The sequence below is a fragment of the Somniosus microcephalus genome, unplaced genomic scaffold (genome assembly GCF_052327205.1).
Source record: "Somniosus microcephalus isolate GS21.2 unplaced genomic scaffold, FLI_Smic_1.0 unresolved_chr1, whole genome shotgun sequence".
NCBI classification, from domain to species: Eukaryota; Metazoa; Chordata; class Chondrichthyes; order Squaliformes; family Somniosidae; genus Somniosus; species Somniosus microcephalus.
The window spans coordinates 15,891,027-15,908,525 of NW_028225179.1; the positions used below are offsets into that span (position 1 = coordinate 15,891,027).

A 17,499-nucleotide genomic window follows, 5' to 3' on the forward strand; every position below is an offset into this window, starting at 1 on the left:
CGCTGGTGCGAATCCAGCTCACAGAGGACCTGTTTATTCAGTTGAAATATTTTTATCTTTTCCTCAATCCACTTCTTTTTTCCAGCAGCTTCCTTGAACCTGCTCACAATTCGCCCCATAAAAAGGGATGCAGCAGCATCAGTAGCCGCATAGACTAATGGATAAGGCATCTGACTTTGGTTGCAACTTCTACAGTCATCAGAAGATTGAAAGTTCAAGTCCTACAAATGTCGTTTAATTATCTGGGTGACACTTTTTATATTCTGAATCTGGCGTGAAACCGGCCATTTTTGGCAGTCCCTCATCTGAAGTAACGGAAGGCCTGTTGCTTACATTAAGCTGATTGCACATTTTCAACATTGTAGATGTGTGTGCACGGGCAGGATGAGCGGTGAATTTGAATTTCTTTCAGGGTAGTTCTAATTAGATGCAAAAAGCAAGAAATGGAAAGTCTGAGAACATTGCATCGGTGCGACGAGGTGGCCGAGAGGTTAAGGGCAATGGACTGCTAATCTATTGTGCTCTGCACGCGTGGGTTCGAATTTCATTCTCGTCGTTACTGTATTACACGTTTGATGCTGATGCACTTTCCAAGCATTTCACTAAATCTTACTTAAAATACAATTTCGAGAAAATTGCACTGGTGTTGCTGGTCTGTGCCCCTGCATTACTCATTTCTTGTTAAAATTAAAATATTCCAAGAAATTCCTCAACCCATCTTGAATGAAAGTGGAGTATGAGATCGCGAATCGGAGAGTGAGAACCCTCTCTTCCTTCTTCCTTCCTCTGAGATTGACAGCGAATGAAAGACTAGCGGCAACAGAGGCAAATGATTAGGGAGCAGAAAGATAAATTTCTCCTTTGGGGGCAATTTAATTTCAAAAATATTTATCAAACTTAATGACGAGATTTTCTGTTTTAGGGTCTTTGGTTGAGATGTAAATAATGCGCGAGAAATCCTTGTTCTTTTCAGCAGTCTCTCATGGGATCTGAAGCCCCAGTTTAACATTTTACTAGAAAGACGGCACTGCCGACAGTGCAGCACTACCTTAGTACTGCCCTGGAGTGTCAGCCTGTATTATGCACTCAAGTCTCTGGAGTGTGGCTTGAGTATGCTACCGCTGAGCCACGGCTGACACCTAAACTCAGTTCATTTGGCTGGAGTAAAATGACGGAGATAAAGGGAAAAATGAAAATCGAGTAAACTTTCAACTTGGCGTCCAAGATTAAACCGGGCATCGTTATAGAAACAGCCCGATTTATGTTGCCATAGATTTCATAAGCTTTGAAAATCAGCCCTGTCTATAATGGGCGGGGTCGTGGTCAGTTATGAATCATTCTGGGTCTGTTTAAACCGGGAGTGCTCACAGCCCCGGATCATTCTGTGTCTGTTTGAAATGGCAGAGCTCACAATCTCGAATCATGCCGTTTTTTTAGAAGCAGAGCGATTTCAGCTTTGATGACCGAGTTGTTGAGTTTAACAAAATGTGTCAGGGCTCGTCCGGGATTTGAAAACGGGATCTCTCGCATTTTAGTCGTGAAATGCCCGAAGCGAGAATCATACCCCTAGACCAACGAGCCGCCGATGTCGTCCTCCCATTTGGATTGAGTTTCACTGGGCTGGTGCGAATCCAGCTCACAGAGGACCTGTTTATTCAGTTGAAATATTTTTATCTTTTCCTCAATCCACTTCTTTTTTCGAGCACTTTCCTTGAACCTGCTCACTCGCCCCATAAAAAGAGATTCAGTGGCATTAGCGGACGCATAGACTAATGGATAAGGCATCTGACTTCGGTTGCATAATTCTTCAATTATCCGAAGATTGAAAGTTCAAATCCTACCACGGTCGTTTAATTATCTGGACGACACTTTTTATATTCTGAATCTGGCGTGAAACCGACCATTTTTGACAGTCCTCACCTGAAGTAACGGAAGGCCTGTTGCTTACATTAAGCTGATTGTACATTTTCAACAATGTAGATCTGTGTGCACGGGCAGGATAAGCGGTGAAGTTGAAATTCTTTCAGGGTTGGGATCGCATCCTCGTTGTTACTGTGTTACATGTACTTTAAAAAAAAAAATTAATCATTGATGGGATTTGGGCGGCGCTGGCTAGGCCTGCATTTAGTGGCAATCCCTAATTGCCCTTGAGAAGATGGTGGTGAGCAGTCTTCTTGAACTGCTGCAGTCCATATGGTGTAGTTACACCCACAATGCTGTTAGGAAGGGATTTCCAAGATTTTGGCCCAGCGACAGTGAAGGAACGGCGATACAATTCCAAGTCAGGATGGTGTGTGGCTTGGAGGGGAACTTGTAGGTGGTGATGTTCCCATGCGTCTGCTGCCCTTGTCCTTCTAAGTGGTAGAGGTCACGGGTTTGGAAGGTGCTGTTGAAGGAGCTTTGGCGAGTCGCTGCAGTGCATCTTGTAGACGGTACACACTGCAGCCAAAGTACGCCAGTGGTGGAGGGAGTGAATGTTGAAGGTGGTGGATGGAGTGCCAATCAAGCGGGCTGCTTTATCCTGAATGGTGTGGAGCTTCTTGAGTGTTGTTGGAGCTGCACTCATCCAGGCAAGTGGAGAGTATGCCATCACACTCCTGACTTGTGCCTTGTAGATGGTGGAAAGGCTTTCCGGAGTCAGGAGGTGAGACACTCGCTGCAGAATTCCCAGCCTCTCACCTGCTCTTGTAGCCACAGTATTTATATGGCTGGTCCAGTTCAGTTTCTGATCAATGGTATCCCCCAGGATGTTGATAGTGGGGGATTCAGCGATGGTAATGCCATTGAATGTCAAGGGGGGATGGTTAGAGTGTCGCTTGTTGGAGATGGTCATTGCCTGGCACTTGTGTGGTGCGAATGTTACTTGCCACTTGTCAGCCCAAGTCTGAATGTTGTCGAGGTCTTGCTGCATATGGACACGGACTGCGTCAGTATCTGACGAGTCTCGAATGGTGCTGAACTGTGTGCAATCATCAGCGAACATCCCCACTTCTGACCTTATGATGGAGGGAAGGTCATTGATGAAACCGCTGAAGATGTTTTGGCCTAGGACACTGCCCTGAGGAACTCCTGCAGTGATGTCATGTGATTGAGATGAATGACCTCCAACAACCACAGTCAACTCCGTTTGTGCTAGGTATGATTCCAACCAATGGAGAGTTTTCCCCTTGATTCCCATTGACTTCAGTTTTGCAGGTTTCTCTGGTTGTGTTTATCTTTCATTCTTCATCTATGAGCTGTTTCTGAATCCGTGAGTTTGTGCTGCTTTGTGGGTGAGCGGCAGACATGTAAATATGTGCTGTTCGCTCTCCCAGATTGAGAGTGTGGAAAATGTGGAGCAGTCTTCTGTAAACAAGCGGATTTACATATTTACCTCACAGTTTCTGCACATCTGGGACTGAATTCCCGCTTTTAATTATAAAATCGCGGAATTTTTAACAGTTATTATTTTAAATCTTCTGCAATGTCGCCAAACTGAGGGAATTGGGGATTTTTGATTCAAGAGCGGGGGCTCATCCGGGATTTGGGTCCTCGCCTCTCGCTTTTAAATCAATGGATTTTTCTGTGCGAGAATCATACCGCTAGACGCTATCTTTCAATGTCTCACGTCTCTGTGTCTTGTCTCTCTGTGTTTTCCACTGATGGACGTCTCAGGCTTCCTTCAACTGCCAAGTCTGATCTAACCTGCCGCACCAGCAGGAAAGGGTAAAGAAAGAAACAATGACTGAGACGGCAGGGAACGTCTTTACAAAGTGAAATTCGAATTTTCAGACCGAAACCGGTGAAGTAAGGATGATATTGTTGACTTGAAATATTTCGGGTACCACTTGATATTGCTGTACATTTTATAGGAACTCGAGATTGGAAGGACAGAAGCAGTCTGAAAGAAATCATACAGCTTCGTTTACCAGCGGCTTGTTTGTCTCGGAGTTTGAATCTCGTTCGAGGGGTTTCATTGGTTTCTATGGGAGAGGTTCCCAGGTTCAAATGATGTCTTTGTACAGTTGCAGAATGTGCGCAGATTGAAGCTGACATGATAATTGTTTACAACTCAACTGACCTCATTGGCGATTCTCAGTCCTTGAAAGACATCAATGTGGTTTTGCTTTAAAAGTTCATCACCAAAACCTGACTGAACAGCGACTCTGGCGGGACTCAAACCCTCAAATTTTAAATGACCTTTCACAACCATTACACTAGAAGTCCAATGCGCTACCCATTGTGCAACAAAGCCGATTACAGCTAGTGATTCTGAATCGGTGAGATTGAGCTTCTTTGTGGGCGACCGGGAGACTTGAAGATATGTTCAGATGATTTCCCTGTAAATAATTTACAGCTCCGTCTTTTCCCAAAGTTTGTACAAACGAATTAATGAGAGGATCAGATGCATCGCTCGGGGAAAATCGTCCACTAAACATTGAAAGCTGACAGTATTTATTGTGAGCGGTTTAGATTTATACTGGTATAAAAGTCGCTGCGATCTGGGCGTGATTCGAGCAGGCGGTCTTATGATCTGGAGTCAGCCGGGTTACCGAAATTCGGATTTCCATCATCTGCAGTATTTTGCAATCGTCCCGAAATCCTGTTGCATCTCAAATGTACACTCTCGGGAGCCGCAAGCCTACATTTCGTTGTACTGCACTTGTGCACTAACAATGACAATAAAAGTTGATTTGATTTTGATTTGATTTGATTGATATAGGGTGGTATTTTAAGATACCACGTCATCAATTCTAATTGTGTGACACATGAAGGCTTTCAAACCCCCGCCAGCTCCCGCGGGTTGTAAGACAGCCTTGAGAAGCAGCATTCCCTATCAGCACCCGTATCCCACTTGCTTCTGCCGCCTGCTGCCAGGAATCTGCAACAAATCCAATTGCAGAGACAGGGCGCAAAGAATCATCAGGGAAACAGGCATGAACTCCAAATCCAAATTAGCGGGACACGATCAGAGGGACAGTTAATGTTCTGGGGTGTGAACTTCGGTCAGAGCTGCAAACAAATAGGTGTAAGAGAGAGCGAATCTATTTCCTCTGTTGGGAGGGTCCAGCACAATGGGGCATAACCGTAAAATTAGAGCTACCCCGTTCTGTGATGATGTAAGGAAGCGCTTCTTCACACAGAGGGCAGTGGGAATCTGGAACTCTATTTCCGAAATAGCTGTTCAGGCTGGGGGTCAATTGATAATTTCAAAATGAAATCGGTAGGTTTGTGTTCGGTGAGGATGTGAAGGTTTATGGAATCATCGCAGGTAGATGGAGTTCAGATACTGATCTACCATGATCTAATTCAATAGCGGAGCATGCTCGAGGGCCTGAATGGCCTCCTGCTGATTCTATGTTCCTATGACAGTAACAGGACAAAAACATCAACAGCTGCAAACATACGGCGCATTTTATTCATATTTAACAGCAAAAATATCCGTGTCGTGCGCAACTATGCTGTGGTCAGAAAAAATACGCGAAGCCGACGTGTGGCGCTGTGATCATATCATGGTTAGTGCCCTGCATTCTGGCCGCAGTAACCTCGGTTCAAACTTAAATCACGTCACAGCTCGCTTTGCATCGTCTGTCCTCTGCGGCACCTGCTAATGGAACAGACTGAAAAATCAATCTTTACGACATGAAAAATGATGTTTTGTTGGCGGTGAAAACCTATTCACTCCTTTTAAACCCCGCGCTCTCACATGCCTGAGCTTGATGCTCCATAATTGAAACCCGCCTCTCCTCCCAGCTTTTCCTTCTTCAACAATCAGTAGCCGTTCTTTACTTGCCTCCTTACATTTCATTGTCACTTGCCTGCGGTATTACCTAAATCTAATATTCACTTTCATGTGGTTACGTGGTTAAGTTCTCTCTGCTACCACCGCGGTTCATGGGGGCACATGTCCCATTTGCACCAGTGTACAACCAGTCGATACACTTATATCTGTGTGACCACTTGACAGATAAGTGCTGCGAAAGCAGGACTGGACTTTAGAAGGACAGCGGCCGGATTGTTCACGAAATTTCCTTAGAGAATCTTGTGATATCTTGTTAACTGAAGAAGTGGGTTTTGTTTTGATGCTGGCTGGCGCTTTTCCCAAAACTTTTGCAGTGCATGAGCGACAGGCAGCGCTACCTAGCTGCCAACGGGGGTTTAAATATGAGCTATTGGCCTGCTGTTATGTTGCAGTTAGATCGGAAGTGTTCTGTCTTAATCTTAACAAGTCTTTTGAAGTGTGTAATTGAAATAAATAGAGGATAAATGGAAAGATCGCTAGAGGGTGAAAGCAGCGATTACAGGAGGTTGGCCATAATTGAAATGTTTTTGAATGCCCGTGGCACGGGACCCTGTGTTCTTTATGAAGAGTGGGAGCAGGGATAAAGATTAACAGAAATAAAATATACTGACTTGTTGCGAATCAGAAAACTGCACTGGTCTGTTATCGGTAAATGTTTGAAATTAAATTCATTTCCAAAGGATAGAGTTAACCCTTTCGTCCAGCTCCCTCAGCATTTGCTTTTTCCGTTAATCTTTCAAGCGGTGTAAGAACATAAGAAGGTAAGAAATAGGAACAGGAGTAGGCCATTCGGCCCTTCGAGCCTGCCCTGCCATTCATTGAGATCTTGGCTGATTTCTGCCTCAAATCCATTCACCGGCCCTATCGGCATATCGCTTAATGCCCTTACTAGTCAGAAAACTATCGAATTCTATTTTGAATATACCCAATGAAAGAGCCTTCACATCCAACTGGGCTAGAGATTTCCAAATATCCACCACCCTCTGTGTGAAGAAATGTCTTCTCATCTCATTCCTAAATGGCCTACCCTTTATCCTGAGACTGTGGCCCCTGGTTCTAGACTCCCCAGCCTTGGAAAATATTCTCCCAGCATCCACCCTATAATAATATTGCATGCTCCAAAGAGATCCCCTCTCATTGTTCTGAATTCAAGAGAATATAGGTCTAGTTTACTCAATCTCTTCTCATAGGATGGTCCTGCCATCTGAGGGATCAATTTCATGAATCTTCGATGCAGCCCCTCTATGGCAAGTATATGCTTCCATAGGAAAGGAGATCAAAATTGTACACAGTACTCCAGGTGTGGCCTCACCAATGCCCTATATATTTGGAGTAAGACTTCTTCACTCCTGTACCCAAACCTTCTTGTAATGAAGGCCCGCATACCAATTGCCTTCCTAATGACTTGCTGCACCTGCACATTAACTTTCAGTGACTGATATACAAGGACACCCACATCCCTTTGATCATCTGCATTCCCCAATTGTTCACCTTTCTGTTTTTTCGTACAAAGTGGATACCCTCACATTTATCCACATTATCTTCCATCTGCCATGTTCTAGCCCACTCACTGAGCCTGTATAGATCCCCTTGAAGCCTCCTCACTTCCTTTTCACAATCGACCCTGTCACCTAGCTTTGTATTACCAGCAAATTTGGAAATGTTACATATAGTCCCCTCATCCAAATCATTGATACCAAGCACCGATCCTTGTGGTACCCGACTAGTCAATGCCTGCCATCCTCAAAACGACCCGTTTATCCCTACTCTTTGATTTATGTCTGTTAACCAGTGTAAAGCCCGTGCAGATTGGAGTTCGCTCTCAGATTTTCCCATCAACGTGAAAATGAAAAACGAGGAGGCGAGGATTGCCCTGAACAGCAGAGCTGGGCACTGACTCTATTTTGATTGGTGCAGCAGTTGTTCTGTTCCTCTAATATTTCCTTCACCTTGAAAAAGCCTGTTATAACTCACAGGCATTAATGGGCGGTTTTATTAAATGTTGGAGAGTTTCCATCAGATAGACTGGAATAAATCTGCAAAAAGACGAGGTTAGGACTGGAACTGATAAGATGTCGATCACAGAGTTAAAATCAAAGTCAGCCTCATTGGCCAATGAGGCCGGAAGCCACGAACAAGGAGGAAGGGAATGAAGCAAGGAGGGAAGGAAGGGAGGAAGGAGGAAGGCGCTCTCGATTCCATCTTCTTTCCATTAGAGCTGGGTGAAATATTAGGTTGAGAAATTGGGAGAATTTTAGCAAAGGGAGAGAAAATATCCTCTAACTTGGGGACTGTAACATTTTCAGGCCACGTATCTTCCAACTGGATTAACAGTCCTGGGACTTTACCCTCTCACCAACCTCGAACTAACATTATTATCCAAATGGAGTCATCCAAAAGTCCTTTTTATTTCAGTATTTCTGTTTCCAAACGGTAGAAACAATCGTTAATAAAGGCCCTTTACAGCACGCATGTCCTGCCCGTCCTCCCAGATTGACAATGTGGAAAATGTGGAGCAGGCTTCTGGAAACAAATGGATTTACATATTTACCTCAGAGTTTCGGTACTTCTGGGACTGAATTCCTGCTTTAAATAATAAAATTGCCGTTTTCTTGCGATGTACTGAACACACGCTGATTTTCAGGCAGTTATTGTTTGAAGACTTGTTGAAAATCTCCTGGCCGAGGAAAGTGCTTCTATTAAAGTATTGGGGCGCGTGCCGGGATTCGAACCCAGTACCGCTTGCCCTTTAATTGATGTGAAGTCCCAGAACGCAAAACACACTTCCAAAGCAAAGAGCCACTAATCCTGCACAGAATGGTTAATCTCAGCAATGATAATTTCACATACATAAAGCAGATATTGTAGATCAGAGACAGCGTTAAGGGAAATTAGAGAAGCGTGCAATAAGGGCACAGTAGTCATCATGGGTGACTTTAATCTACATATAGATTGGGCTAACCAAATTAGTAACAATACTGTGGAGGAGGAATTCCTGGAGTGTTTACGGGATGGTTTCCTGGACCAATATGTCGAGGAACCAACCAGAGATCAGGCCATCTTAGACTGGGTGTTATGTAACGAGAAAGGATTAATTAGCAATCTTGTTGTACGAGGCCCCTTGGGTCGGAGCGATCATAATATGATAGTCTGAGGCGCGAGTTGGGTAGGATTGATTGGAGAATGTCACTCAAATGTTGACGGTGGATATGCAATGGCAAACATTCATAGATGAACTACAGAATTTGTTCGTCCCAGTTTGGCATAAAAATAAAACAGAAAGGTGACTCAACCATGGCTAACAAGGGAAGTTAGGGATAGCATAAGATCCAAGGAGAGGACATATAAATTGGCCAGAAAAAGCAGTAAACCTGAGGATTGGGAGCAGTTTAGGATTCAACAAAGGGGGACAAAGGGATTAATTAAGAAGGGGAAAATAGAATATGAGAGTACGCTTTCAGGGAACATAAAAACTGACTGTAAAAGCTTTTATAGATATGTGAAGAGAAAAAGATTGGTGAAGTCAAGCGTAGGTCCCTTGCAGTCAGAATCAGGGGAATTTATAATGGGGAACAAAGAAACGGCTGACCAATTAAATACATATTGTGATTCTTTCTTCACAAAGGAGGAAACAATAACATCCCAGAGATGTCGGGGAACAGAGGGTCTGACGAAAGGGAGGAACTGAAAGAAAGCAGCATTTGTAGGGAAATGGTGTTCGGGAAATTGATGAGATTGAAGGCCGATAAATCCCCAGGACCTGATAATCTACATCCTAGGGTACTTAATGAACTCGCCCGAGAAATAGTAGATGCATTGCTGATCATCTTCCAACATTTGATGGAATCTGGAACAGTACCCATGGATTGGATGGTAGCTAATGTTACCCCACTATTCAAAAAAGGTGGTAGAGAGAAAACGGGGAAGCCTGAAATCGGTAGTGGGGAAAGCGCTAGAGTCCATTATAAAAGATGTAATAGCATGGCACTTGGAAAACAGTGGCAGGATCGGAAAAAGTCAACGTGGATTTACAAAAGGTAAATCCTGCTTGACTAATCTACTGGAATTTTTTGAGGATGGAACTGGTAAAATAGATCAGGGAGAACCAGTGGATGTGCTGTATTTGGACCTTCAGAAGGCTTTCAATAAGGTCCCGCATAAGAGATTAGCGTGTAAAGTTAAGGCACATGGGATTGGGGGTAAGGTATTGACTTGGATAGAGAACTGGTTGGCAGACAGAAAGCAAATAGTTGGAATAAACGGGTCTTTTTCCGAGTGGCAGGCAGTGTCTAGTGGGGTACCGAAGGGATCAGTCCTTGGACCCCAGCTATTCGCAATATATATCACTGAGCTAGAAAAGGGAATTTGATGTAATATCTCCAAATTTGCAGATGACACAAAGCTGGGTGTGCGTGTGTGCTGTGAGGAGGATGCCGAGTAACTCTAGGATGATTTGGACAGGTTGGGTGATTGGCCAGAAGCATGGCAGATGCATTATATCGTGGATAAATGCGAGGTTATCCACTTTGGTGGCAAAAACAGGAAGGCAGATTATTATCTGAATGGCAATAGATTGGGAGAAGGGGAAGTGCAACGAAACCTGGGTGTCCTCGTGCATCAGTCGCTGAAGGTAAGCATGCAGGTGCAGCAGGCAGTTAAGAAGGCAAATTGTATGTTGGCTTTCGTAGCGAGGGGGTGTGAGTACAGGAACAAGGATGTCTTGCTCTAGTTGTACAGGGCCTTGGTGAGACCACATCTTGAGTATTGTGTGCAGTTTTTGTCACGTTGTCTGAGAAAGGATGTTCTTGCCATGGAAGGAGTTCAGCGAAGATTCACCAGGCTGATACCTGGGATGGCAGGAATGACGTATGAGGAGAGATTGGGTCGATTGGGCTTATACTCGCTGGAGTTTAGAAGAATGAGAGGGGATCTCATTGAAACTTATAAAATTCTGACAGGACTGGACAGACTAAAGGCAGGAAGGATGTCCCCGATGATCGGGGAGTGCAGAACCAGGGGTCACAGTCTAAGGATAAGGGGTAAGCCATTTTGGACAGAAATGAGGAGGAATTGCTTCACCCAGAGTTTGGTGAACCTGTGGAATTCTCTACTACAGAAGGCAGTAGAGGCCAATTCAATAAATATATTCAAGAAGGAGTTGGATATATATCTTAAGGCAAAAAGGATCAAGGGGTATGGGCAGAAAGCAGGGACCGGGTACTGAATTTGGATGATCAGCCATGATTGCATTGAATGGTGGAGCAGGCTCGAGGGGCGGAATGGTCTACTCCTGCTCCTATCTTCTATGTTAAAACTCAAATATTGCTCAAATGCTTCAAAATGTGAAGATGACATTAAATGTGTTTAAATACAGTGGGGGATTTAAATCAGATTCGGTGCCATTGGATTCCAAGGTGATCTTCCCTGTACGATAACAACTTCTCTTTTGACTCCACTCATTTCCTCCAAATCAAAGATGTTGCTATGGGTTCCCGCATGGGTCCTAGCTATGCCTGCCTTTTCGTGGGACATGTGGAACACTCTTTGTTCCAGTCCTACTCGGGTCTCCTCCCTCACCAGTTTTTCCGGTACATTGATGACTGTATTGGTGCCGTTTCTTGCTCTCGCCCTGAACGAGACATTTTCATTCATTTTGCCTCCAATTTCCACCCTTCCCTCACCTTCACATGGTCCATCTCCGAATCTTCCCTTCCCTTCCTCGACTTCTCGGTCTCCATCTCTGGGGATAGGTTGTTGATCAAAATTCACGACAAGACCATTGACTGCCACAGCTACCTGGACTACAATTCCTCCTCACCCCACCTCCTGTAAGGACTCTATTCCATTCTCCCAGTTTCTCCATCTCCGCCGCATCTGCTCCAATGATGCCACCTTCCACACCAGTACTTCCGACATGTCTTCCTTTTTCCAAAACCGAGGAATCCCCTCTACCTTGGTTGACACGGCCCTCGACCGTGTCCATTCTATCTCCCGCACTTCCGCCCTCACCCCTGCCCCTCCATCCCGGAACCATGATAGGGTTCCCCTTGTCCTCACCTTTCACCCCACCAGCCTTCACATTCAATGGCTCATCCTCCACCACTTCCGCCATCTCCAACGTGATCCCACCACCAAACACATCTTCCTGTCACCTCCCCTTTCAGCATTCCCTAGGGACCGCTCCCTCCGTGATACCCTAGTCCACTCCTCCATCACCCCCAACAGCCCTTCCCCTTCAACCGGCACCTTCCAGTGCAAGCGCAGGAGATTCAATACCTGCCCTTATACCTCCCTCCTTCCCACTGTCCAGGGCCCCAAACACCCCTTCCAGGTTAACAGCGATTTACTTGTACTTCTTGCAATCTAGTATACTGTATTCGCTGCTCACGATGTGGCCTCCTCTACATTGGGGAGACCAGATGCAGATTGGGTGACTGCTGTGCAGAACACATCTGTTCCATCCATAAGGATGACACCGAACTTCCAGTCGCCTGTCATTATAATTCACCGCTCCATTCACACTCAGACCTCACCATCCTCGGCCATTTGCATTGTTCCATGGAAGCTTAGCGTAAGATCGAGGAACAGCACTTCATCTTCCGATTAGGCACTTTACAGCCTTCCAGACTCAACATAGAGTTAAAAAATTTCAGATTATAACCTCGGCCCCATTACATTTTTACTTATATTTTTTATCCACACCTTTCTTTTTGCCCTCCCCCCTTTTTTTCTCTTCCACATGGCAGCTGTCTCCCATTCTGCCAGCGCATTTCACACCTAATCTAGAGCCATCTTTTGTCTCCACTACTCCTATCAGCATCTCGTCCCGTTTTGAATATCTCCTAATGTCTCTTCACTTCTCTTTTGTTCTCTCCCAACCTGGCATTTTAATCTGTTTCATTTCCTGTGCTTTTCAGTCTTGGCAAAGTGTTTCGACCTGAAACGTTGACAATAATTCTCTCTCCACGGATGTTGCCTGGCCTGCTGAGTTTTTCCAGCATTTTCTGTTGAGATCTTCTGTGGTTGTCTTGCCTCCCTCTCCCCTTCCTCCCACACGCAGCTGGTTTTTAAACCTTGTTTTAAATCTGCTGCTCTGCTGGGCCAGTGCATTCCACAGTCTCACAACCCTTTCTACAAATACTCTTTCACTGCATGACTTCTCTGTTTCTTAGATATTAATCACCTTGAGGTGCAATGGTGGCGTTTGTGACGTCAAATTAAAAGGCGGCCAATTGCAAGCACGTTGGGGGTCAAAGTTTCCTTTGCACAGAATTGAACCTGAATCTTTCAAGATGGAATATTGTATTTGCTGCATCACAAATGATAATATCTTGTTATAAATGTTGGCTCATTAGTTCACCAGTGTTAGAGGAAGAATTTTCTGATCCCCTCATTTATTTCATATAAGACACAAACATAGGGTGATCATTCAGGATCACCTCACAGATTGACACTGAGTTAAATTAAGTGGGAGATACAGACAGCATCGGGACCCGTGGAGGAATAGACAAGAGAGCGGGAGAAATAAAAAATGGCCTGAGAGTCCAGAAGATAGTGACTGGTAACTGGTAGATATCAATGAGTAGAGATGAGAAATTGTTTTGGGATTCGGCCCCGTGGCTTAGCTGGCCAAAGACGATCTTGGGTTCGACTCCCAGCGGGGCCATTTTTTTAATGAATCTCTAGGGGAGAGCTTCTCGTCTGAAAAGGCTAAAATTCTTTTAAATGTAACTGCGGCTGCACTAGTTGCCATTCTGGATGAAGGCTCCAGTCGCTGCGGGGCCTGTGTCGAATTTCACCACTTCCTAATTTCTGGCGGTGCTGATTTGTAACTCTTCACCTATTCTCCATCTTTTCTAAGCAGTGCCGTGTGTTACTTTGTGATGGTCAGAGCAGAGCTCCAGTAGTTGATGTGTGGCGCCGTGATCGTATACCGGTTAGTACTCTGCGCTGTGGCCGCAGCAACCTCGGTCCGAATCCGAGTCATGGCACAGATTTCTCTTCCTTGCACAATCCATGGCCCTCCTTTACTTTCCTCCTTCAATTTCATCGTAACTTTCCTGCTAACATTCACTTTCACCTACTTAAACCGCTAAATGTGCTCTGCTCCCACCGCTGTTCCTGGGGCACATGTCCCATTCGCCCCAACCTGAGTTGGTGCATTGAAACCAGTCGATAGATTTAGACCTGCGGGACCGCTCGACAGACAAGCTCTGCGAAAGCAGGGCCGGCCTTTGGAACCAAAGCAGCCCAATTGTAAAAGAACATTCCTTGGGAAATGAAGTGCACTGGGGAGGCTAACTGAAGAATTGGCTTTGTTCACCTGGTAGTTGATGCTTTTCCCTAAACAGTTGATGAGCGTGAGCGACGGGAAGCGCTACATAGCTGCGGATGAGGGGTAAAATATGCAATTTTGGCAAACTGGTTATCAAAAAGGAAAATGGATGCTCAGGATTTATCAAGGAGAGTAAGGGACGCTCTGGACGTAATAGACAGGGGAAGGGACGGCCCGGATATACCAAACTGTTTAAGGGACGCTCCGGATTTACCAGACAGTGAAATGGACGCTTCTGTTTTACTAGACAGGGTTAGGGACACTCCGGATGTAACAGACAGTGTAAGGGACGCTCCGGATGTACCAGACAGTTTCAGGGACGCTCCGAATTTGCCATACATGGTAAGGGACGCACTTGTTTTACCATGCAGGGTAAGGGACGCTCCGGATATACCAGACAGTTTAAGGCACGGTCTAGCTGTACCAAACAGGGTAAGGGACGCTCCGGATATATCTCACAGGGTAAGGGACGCTCCGGATGTATCAGACAGGGTAAGGGACGCTCCGGATGCATTGGATAGGGTAAGAGACGCTCCGCATGTACCAGACTGGGTAATGTACGCTCCCGATGTACCAGACAGTGTAAGGGACACTCTGGATGTTTCAGATAGGGTGAGCGACGCTCACGATGTACCAGACAGGGTAAAGGACCCTCCGGATGTGCTAGACAGGGTAAGGGATACTCAAGACGTTCTGGAGCAGGTAAGGGACGCTCAGGGACTATCAGACGGAGTACGGGATGCTCAGGGGGTATCAGAGAGGCTGATGGATGCAGGGTTATTACTTTCTAAACCTCACATTTTCTAAGTATCAATAAAAGCAAAATTTGTATCCGAATGTAACAGATGGTCTGCCGTGTCCCACGTGGGGGCAATGAGAAGGTAGAATGGGGCCGGACTGGACATTTGAAGCGCTCAGAAATACATGTATAACTGACACAGATTCCCCCACCGAATAGAAAAATAAATAATGCAGAAACATCTAAATATATTTGTAACGAACAGAAGTGCAAATGCATTTACATCTAACACAACAGCAACTCACAAATACGTTCGTATCTAATATGGACACACACAAATGTACTTACAACCATCACCTGTGATTTTTTGATAAAACAATACTTTAATTGTTTGTCTTTAAAGCCATGATATTTACATGACATTTGCATTGACCTTCCTCCTAAGCCGCTGGAGATTAATGGAGAATGATTTGTGTCCTGAACGATAATTTCTTAGGCGGATTAGAACAAGTTTTGAGCGCAAGTCCAATATTAGAAGTCGACGTTAAAAAGAAGCTCACGTGGGACCTTTCGCAAATTTCAATCTACAATCCACAAAGCGAGATTCTTAACCCTAGACTTAAGAGTCACTCTGTCTAGAATACTGGCCCAATCAACTGGTTATCAAACGTAAAATCAAATAGATTTGTCATGTATTGTCCATTGCATTTTGACTGAGACGTGTGCCCGCAGTTTCATTCCGGTTCTAAGCCCTCTTTTTAATGTCGATGACTTGCCTGGAATGTGCTTGGAGAAGTATTAGAATCGCAGTACAGCCCTTCCCACTGTCGCTTCCTCTAAATCTCCATCCAGGATTCTCACTAGTGCAAGGTTCATCAACTTGAGCTGCTGTTTAATTTGTTCTCGGCATTAACTGTGCTGATCCTTTAACTTGTCCCACTACACAACAGCTCCAAATTTGTCGATTGCACCTCGAGGGCACTTTTCATACGTAAAGCTGCAACATCTGCCGGAGAGAGATTCAATTTCAACGGTTCCAACAACAACGGGTCGATCGAAATCAAACTTTACATCCTCACCTACACGCTGCAGATGCAAATCTATGCGCTCCTCTGCTTCAGTGATTTCTTGTTTCACAGCAATGGGCAGTTTTTGCTCTCTGAGGCTGCAATCGCTGCTTTCCACTGGCAGCGGGCGCTTGGCGAAAGCGGGACCGGACACACGGCCTGAACTTTGCTGCTGTCGCGGCCACACTCACTCCGGGAGCTGGGGACCAGCAAACCAACTCATGGGTTTGTTGCCGCTTCTGAAATGCGGCTCCGAACTGTTGCTATTAACAAAGGCAGCGCTGCAGGGTCCTGTAATGATCTCTCACACAGTCGGTATATCTGTAGATTTTGAGTATGTACAGAACTGTATAGAGAAAAGTAGAATACTGCGTGGCCCTTAATGTATTTTATTAAACTCTACCTGCAAAACACGATTGAACCAGGGACATGTTGTACTTTAGACGGAAGTGATAACCTTCGGAAACTGTTGCTCATTAAATAATTAGAGAAACAGCTCAGAACAACAATTGTAATCTATAAATACTCTTACCCTGCGATACCGATTCCATTCCATGTCGAGGAGCTAAAATTAAGAAAACTGTTTATGTATTATATACATCTCATTAGACTGTGTGAGAAGTTGGTTGTTATCGTCATTAATCAACCAGTAACCCACATGGTTAACGAATCATGGGCAAAATTTTAAAACTTTTTTTTGTTTTGCATGTGATGAATTTTCATCGCTTCTCATTTTGCAGACTGTATTTTAGGAGTTGGGTAAAAATGTTCAGTACTTATGACACCAGGATCTGCTGCAGCCTTTGGTAAATTCACCAGCTCGCTAACACATGAGAGTAACTCCTGTTTCACTCTTTCATATAAACCCAGCCAATGCGCCTCAATTAAACAACATTGCACCCCCGCACGATTAGACAACCTTAAATGTGCAAGTAAATGAGCACGGATAACTAAAGCACATCAAGCACAGCTCTAGTGGCGCAATCGGTTAGCGCGCAGTACTTATATAACAGTACAGACTTGGAGAAATGCTGAGGTTGTGAGTTCGAACCTCACCTAGAGCAGCTAATGTTTTTGTGGTGTGATACTTCGACCGGAGCAGAAGGTACAATGGTGTTTCCGCAAACCATCTACTTATTAGCTGTTCCACGTGGGCACTTAGGTTCCTCAGGCCCACCGTGTTCCAATAAGGGATTTGAGTATTAAAGGAGCCCTTCAGTATTACTTATTGACAGGAGGGAAGGTGGGGCCAGTTTTAACTGTTAAACCAGCAACTATCAGGCGAAGAATAATGTGCAGGAAATAGATTCGATTTCAAAGCAGTGACTTAAGTCTTTGGCACAAGCGAGAAGATGTGTAAACTCAGGAGTTATCTGTATACGTTTCCGATATCATGTTGAACACAAACAACGATTCACCTGAATATGATGTTGAGAATTACTAGGACAGAAGTTACGTACAGACAATCGCCCAAACACCATATCCACAATTAGGTTGTCACCGACCTTCTTGTTATGGGGAGAAAAGTGAGCAGATTGAGGAAAACTGCTCATATAAAGAAGTCGATTTAGGAAAA

At 44.8% G+C, this 17,499-nt stretch overlaps 1 non-coding gene across 1 annotated transcript; it reads left to right on the forward strand.

Annotated features, from left to right (window-relative positions):
* The first annotated feature begins 16,892 nt into the window (after nucleotides 1-16,892).
* Nucleotides 16,893-16,987, forward strand: trnai-uau (transfer RNA isoleucine (anticodon UAU)). The gene is made up of 2 exons: nucleotides 16,893-16,930; nucleotides 16,952-16,987. It is a non-coding gene; the product is annotated as a tRNA-Ile (tRNA).
* The last annotated feature ends 512 nt before the right edge of the window (nucleotides 16,988-17,499 follow it).